Raw genomic sequence first — 6000 nt, 5'->3', positions numbered from 1 at the left:
CACCCCTTTTGCAAAGGGTTTTTTTTGTTTTCTGAAGGTTCATAATTCCAAATTCCAAATTTCCCATACTAGTGGGTTTATAATTCAGAAAATTAAGTAGGGTTCTTGGGGGTTTTAGGTTAATTTTATACATTCTAGCTGTACGCAAATTATTTGTAGATGATCGGTACACTTTGGAGTCTGGTTCATGATTCAGAAAATTAAGTAGGGTTTGTAGGATAATCTTATACGTTCTAGATGTACACAAAATATTTTTTAGATAATCGGTTCACTTCAACTTCGGGGGGTCTGAACGGAGGAGGTATATTGTCAATCATATTGAGCACGATTCAGAAAATTAAGTAGGGTTTTTAGGATAACTTTTTATGTTTTACCTGTACACAATTTTTAAAAAATGATCGGTACACTTCAACTTTTGTTAGTGTGAATGGGGGAGATATATTGTCAATCATATTGCACACTTGAGCGCGAGGGGGGAAAAAGAGTTCAGGATATGAGAGGAAATCATTGAACTAATGAATGCTTCCTATTGCTCTCAGCATTTGGAAAGGTGTTGAATGAAACGATTGGAGGAAAACTTCTTGTTAGGTTTTGGTGGATCTCTGATTGACCTCGTTGTGATGTGTGTTAAACATCGTCAGCATTTAGGGCTTTAGGATTCGGTGAAGTAATGTTGTAGAGTTTGTGATGCTATTTTTAGCTACGGGGTTCTGATTGATTGATTGATTGGTTGCTTTTATTCATGTTCCATGCAAAATTAACAAAAGCATGATACATTTTTATAAAGCATTAACATTTTAAAAGTAATATGGATGTAAATAGTCCTGAATCTCAGTAATTAATGATACAATAGAATGTTTTGTAAATGATTAAAGACGGAAATGAAAAGTGAACCTACTTAAAAGCTAACTTGTGTTTAGGTTCACTGTAGAGAAAATAACCACAACAGAATACACATACACTAGACTGAGAGAAAAAGAGAAATTAAACAAAAACACATTTTGTGACAGCTAAAAATAGAGAGAAATTGAGGTGGGGGGGGGGGGGGGGAGATTGAGAAAATGGATAGATAGATGGATGGATGGATAGATAAATAGATAGATTGATAGATAGATAGATAGATAGATAAGTGGGTTTGTTTGTGTCAAAATCAAATGCGCATCAATGACAACATTTTGACAAATTCCCTTTCCCGAGGTTTGATGAGGTTTTATTCATTTCATAGGAAGTGTTTGTGACACTTGTTGATCTATTTTTCTTGAAGCAGGGGTTTTCCCCTCGATATTGATCCCATCTAACAATCACGAACCTCACTGACTTTTAATCATGGTCGCAAGCATGTTTAGTGATATATGACCCGATCCCCTTTAGAGACATTCTGTGCAGTCTGTTCCATATGATGCATGTTGAATCCAGAAAGGAAAATCTCTTCATAAGATAGTTCTTTCTTACTTCTTGACTGTATTTACATTTGATATTCGTCATCGTGGTCCTTCGAGTCATGAGTGACCCTTTGTGACCCTGTTAATGATGGTTACCTACAGCTTTTCTTTCTTGGAAACACTGTGGATAGCCATCATCAATTATGTTATTATTGATTGGCAAATGAAAATTGTTTTGCTCATTCTCATTGTATACTTTACACTGATTTCATGCTTGGCTCTGTGGACTATATCCTATTTTATATTAAAAAAAAGAAAATTGTTGGTTTTGCTTTCTATTGTACACTGTTTGATTTCTCATATCATAGGTCTGCAATGCAAAACAGCCAAGAGTTGATTGATTTTATCCTGTCAAAATGTCTTTTTAGGAAATATTTTTCTTTTCTTTTCCAGAAAGGGTTCTTTCTGATACCACATACCATTAGTTAATGGTTGTATCAAGGGGTTTCTTTTGTTGTTGTTGAAGAAATAAATGGATAAAGTGTATAATACTGAGGTCATACCAGATATGGCTCATGGAATCGCCCTGTATGAAGTCTGCTGTTTAGACTAAGGCATTCCTGATTGATAAATGGTGTAATCTAAGTTGTGAATAGGTTATCGTCAACATGGGACCGGGTCATGAATAATTTGAACGTTATTCCAATGCGGCCTCATGAATAAATGAGCGTATTCTTCAGACGTGCAAAAAAAGAACAATCCTCTCCGTGGAGTAATTGCGACCTCCATCTCGGAATCGTACACCAAGTTAAAATCAATGGTGATTGAAGGTGAGCTGGGGATGTCTTCTGCGCTGACATACAAGGGAACATAAAGATGGATTGGTTTCGCAGAAAAGACAGGTTTTTTTGTTTGCGGTCGCAGATGTATAATTGCCTTGGGGTACTGTGGCCCCGATTGTGCGGCAATGAACCCCTTTTTAAAGTTTGAATTGCTCCTGCATGTGTTAGGAGGAAAGTGATGACATGAAAGATATTATAGTTTGTTTATATCCTAAACAAGGAGCCTCAAAAAGTTGTGTATTGGAACTGTGGTGAAGTAGGGTTGCCATGCATAGTACGGGGGGGGGGGGGGGGGGGGGGGGGGGGTGTTTCACAAAGACTAAGATCGACTTTAAGTTGAACTTAACAATGGCAGGCCGTTCATGCCATTGTTTTCTCTTACCATTTACTGGCATTGGTTTCTCAAGGGTGGGGGGGGGGAGGGGGGGTGTTTCACAAAGACTAAGATCGACTTTAAGTTGAACTTAACAATGGGGGGGGGGGGGTGGGGGGGAGGGGGGGTGTTTCACAAAGACTAAGATCGACTTTAAGTTGAACTTAACAATGGCAGGCCGTTCATGCCATGTTTCATATTTTGATAGTTCATGTTTGAAGGAAAAAATATTATCTAAAGATCATAATTGAGAGACAAATGGTTACAGCAACCAGTGGCGTGAATGGCCTGCCATAGTTAAGTCCAACTTAAAGTCAATCTTAGTCTTTGTGTAACACCCCCTGGATATATCCATGTTCTGGCTGTTCTTATTAGTTACACTTTAAAATCATTGAAATCATGGGCTGGTCATGGACTGATCGTTAACATCAACATATCTTTAAAACACAAGTATCTTTTGATTCAAGTAGAACATTATGAGCCTATGTCTTAAAACTTTTCATTCCAATTACCTATTTGTGAGCATTAAGCCTTGTCCAGATACTCCATTGTAAACTGCATCATTTTGATGTTTGTTATAATGACATAAGTGTAAAACACTTCACATTGCTTTATCTTATAACACAGAACTCAGTAAATATGCTTAAGTCCTATGTTGCATGAAGGGTGCCATTCACTTACACTTTTAAAACAATATAACGCGGCGGTTTAATAATAATAATAATTTGGATTTATATAGCGCCTAATACGGTATATTGTCTCTAAGCGCTTTACAAATATATTATTACCCCTGTCATCGGATTCAGGCCTACCCGCACACAATGTATGCACATTCGCCACTCCCTGGGGAGCATTCCAGCCAGGCGCCATTTTACAAGGGCACACTTGCTCATCCAACCACGTTAATTTCGCATCCTACAGGGTACCCATTTAACACCTGGATGGAGAGTGGCAAATGTAGATTAATGTCTTGCCAAAGGACATTAGTGCTGCGGCGGGACTTGAACCTTGTACCTTGTGATCTGCAGTCGGGTGACTTATCCACTAGACCACAACACCTCTAAGTTTACATCCTTATATCTGAAAGAGGCCATAGTTTTCATTATCGTTAACTCACATACCATACCACAGGTTTTCTCTACCAACCTCCAATCATTGCCTTCCAGCTTGTAAAAATGACTGCATTAAAAATCTCTGGAAAAACAATCCCCATTTCCAGACTTAGCCCCAGGTCTATTAACTTAACATCAATTATTCACTATCTCATTAACGCTGTAATTACCTGACAAAAATTTCCCAGACACTAAATTCACCTGTTGTCCTTTGTACCTTTAGATTTAAGATGAACTACTGAAAAATGGCAAAAGTTGAAGTAAGAAAATATTACTCGAATAAAGAGTAGTTTGTGTTGTGGTTAAAGCTAATCTTGAGCTCTGGTAGAGAATCGTATTTTGGGAGAAATTGCTATGATTTATTCTGGATTGTTTATCCTGTAGTATATAATAGCAATGTCCCATGTAACGGATTGCTCCGTTAAGTGCTCAGCTATTCTATAAGACAAGAAATTGTTTTGTCACCTGGATCTATGTCAAGTGCATTTCATTGTTTATGAAGGTTTTAATTAGTTATAATACTGATTATAGCAACACCTCAGAACTTACTGCAAGTTGTATTTATGACATCATAACCCATTCAGAAGAACTTATAGACTTTTTTTCCATTTTGAAAATACATGTCTATGCCTAGTACTTGACTTTTCAGTTGAATGAAAAGGTAAAGATAGATTTTATTTAAAAAATTATTCCAAGAAGCAAATTTCAGCAAGGATGTAGACCATCAAAGGGACAGAATAGTATAGAGGAGATAGAGAGGGAGAGAGAGAGAGAGAGAGAGAGAGAGAGCGGAAGAGTAAGATAGATGAAAGTAGAGAGGTTTATAGAAGGAGAGAGAGCAGGAAAGAGGGAACGAGGGAAATCACTTTGGGGAATCCAGCAAAAAAGGTCAGGTCACACAGGCTTAAGGAAAAGTCATGAATGACGATCCGCGCTGAAACCGGTGCGGCGTGAAAAACGTGATGCCGCATATCATGGCCTCCCTGCGTGGCATAAATTGTCTCTCATCTCCGCAGAGAATAATTGAAAGATGCGGTCTGGTGATGATTTGCTCCTTTTTGACAGGATGCCGGGGATAATTTTTCAGCGGGGCAAGGAAGAAATGTGATGTAGTAGGAATAAAATTTTGTTGCCCTTTTAGTGTAAAATGACAGAAGCACCTGCTTTTGTTGCATTGATTTTTCAATGTTCATGTTTGACTTGAACGAGGATCTGGTTTTAAAGCGACTCTCACAATTCCTTTTTCCGATGCCCTTTTTTCGCCCTGCAAAGCCTCATGTGTCTATATTTTAAAGAATATTCAATTGTGAATGAAATTTGTCAATTGTTGTTTTGTCTAGATGCCATGGGAAAGGGGGTCAAGTACACAGTGAGCATATATAATTAGTACTTTGCAATAGTTCATCTTTGTAGTACTTATTATCATTGCAGGAGCGCCATCTTTAATATCACTGATTACAATTATTACAATCATCGCAAACAACAGTATGACTGTCACTTCATTATTATCCATAACAAATCAAAGCTGTCAGTATTATCCTCATAATCATCATCATTATCATTACCATCACCATCATTACCACCACCAGTATTACCATCATCATTACCATCATCATCACCATCATCACCATCAGTGTTATCCTAATAATCGTAGTCATCATCACTATCATCACCATCATCACCATCATCACCATCATCATCACTATCATCATCATCACCATCATCACCATCATCACCATCATCACCACTACCACCACTATCACCACCACCACTGTCATCATAACCACATTCATCACCACCACCTTCACCACTACCACCACCACCGTCATCACTACCACCACCACCATCATCACTACCACCACCACCATCATCACTACCACCATAATCATCACTACCACCACCACCATCATCACTACCACCATAATCATCACTACCACCACCACCATCATCACTACCACCATAATCATCACTACCACCACCACCGTCATCACTACCACCACCACCGTCATCACTACCACCACCACCATCATCACTATCATCACCACCACCACCATCATCATCATCATCATCATCATCATCATCATCATCATCATCATCATCATCATCATCATGAAATCTACAGTAGATGTGGACCTATAATGTGCTCTTGTTAAATGCCTGCATTGAAGTTCACTGAACAATTTCATAACTCCATATGTACCTCCATCGAAAATGCAATCTTACATCACAGTGTTTGACCCTCATCTTGCTTACCCTATAGAAATATGATTTGAAATCGTGGCATAATCAAC

The sequence above is a fragment of the Strongylocentrotus purpuratus genome, unplaced genomic scaffold, assembly GCF_000002235.5.
Source record: "Strongylocentrotus purpuratus isolate Spur 01 unplaced genomic scaffold, Spur_5.0 spur5_scaffold_16, whole genome shotgun sequence".
NCBI lineage: Eukaryota > Metazoa > Echinodermata > Echinoidea > Camarodonta > Strongylocentrotidae > Strongylocentrotus > Strongylocentrotus purpuratus.
The sequence above is the reverse complement of the archived record's forward strand: the minus strand, read 5'-3'. Positions refer to the sequence as shown.